We start from the raw sequence: 1,505 nt of genomic DNA, 5'->3' as shown, positions 1-1,505 counted from the left end.
AAATCTGAGTAAATCTTTACACATTGCTTCGTCTCACAAGCTCGACTCGTTAAGCTGTGTTAATGCTCATAGGTGCCTGCCTTGTTAATACCAAGCTTCTTCACTATAAAGAGCTTCGAAGAAAGATATGTTGGGCAAGTAGCCACGGAGTGAATATAATTCCTCTGTGCTAAATTTGTATGATAACAATTAGTCACCCATGCAGACGTTTTCTGACACCAGTTTCAGCAACTTCCTTCCACTCTGGGTAGCTTAAAAAAGGCCAGTTTTATTAGTTTAAGTGTAATTCATTAACTTAATTATGACTTTAGATCAAAGCTATATTCTCTATGAATCTATGCGTGGACCTCGATATGTGCAGTATGCCTTCATTGCTGTAGAGCGTGCACTACACTGTATTCACACTGTTTATCGCAAATATTTACAATAATAAATCAAATAACGACAGAAAAAGTCATTACACCACAGTTACTCACTGTAGGTTGACGAAAAGATACCAATTCCTCACGAAAAATTGCATCAAAATCGCTTCTAAAATAAAAAGAACCGAGATATAAAGCATTAATAATGACATTAAACAACGTAGTGGGGTATTTGATTAATTCACTATGTATAAAATTATTTCTGAGCCCTATTCGTGTCTTGCATATTAGTGTAATATAAACTCCTCCCGAACAGGCCATGAAGGCCGAACTGGACCGACCGGCCGCCGTCTCATCCTCAGCCCACAGGCGTCACTGGATGCGGATATGGAGGGGCATGTGGTCAGCACACCGCTCTCCCGACCGTATGTCAGTTTCCGAGACCGGAGCCGCTACTTCTCAATCAATTAGCTCCTCAGTTTGCCTCACAAGGGCTGAGTGCGCCCAGCTTGCCAACAGCGCTTGGCAGACGGGATGGTCACCCATCCAAGTGCTAGCCCAGCCCGACAGCGCTTAACTTCGGTGATCTGATGGGAACAGGTGTTACCACTGCGGCAAGGCCTTTGGCAGTGTAATATAAGACTCATCATATAAAAACTGGTTGTCTACCTCCGTTGCTATACAGGGTGAAACGCAAATCACATACGTTTTACGTGGAGCATCACTCAACGACATTAAAGGATTTTATAATCGCCAAACCAATGAGCGGTAGCCGACGTATGCGAGGAGAAGGGCGACTCCGCCACGGCAGTCTTGTCAAGTGCCAGCAAATGGGTCGTGGAGAGGTCTGACGCATGCGGCGTTCAAAGGCAGACAGTCTGCCGGGAAATCTTTCGCAAATATGTTACTGGACACATCTGTTATTATCGGTGGGTCGGAAAGTGAAATACATTGTAGCTATGCTACCATTGTACTTAGGACTTCAGTGAAGCACGCCATAAAAATCCAGGCACCTTGCGGTTTCGATCGATAGACGTTCCATTCAGACGACGCAGTGTTGACCGCTAGACCACGGGAGTATAAATAGCGTAATATCTCGAACTGATTACGGGACTTTCTCCAGGAACTGGCATAGCATACAGT

At 44.5% G+C, this 1,505-nt stretch overlaps 1 pseudogene; it reads right to left on the bottom strand.

Annotated features, from left to right (window-relative positions):
- Nucleotides 1–872: 872 nt before the first annotated feature.
- LOC126250558 (5S ribosomal RNA) lies at nt 873–990 on the bottom strand (annotated as a pseudogene).
- Nucleotides 991–1,505: the final 515 nt, after the last annotated feature.

This window comes from Schistocerca nitens, chromosome 3 (assembly GCF_023898315.1).
Source record: "Schistocerca nitens isolate TAMUIC-IGC-003100 chromosome 3, iqSchNite1.1, whole genome shotgun sequence".
NCBI classification, from domain to species: Eukaryota; Metazoa; Arthropoda; class Insecta; order Orthoptera; family Acrididae; genus Schistocerca; species Schistocerca nitens.
Note: the sequence above shows the minus strand (reverse complement) of the source record. Positions and strands in the feature narration are given on the sequence as shown.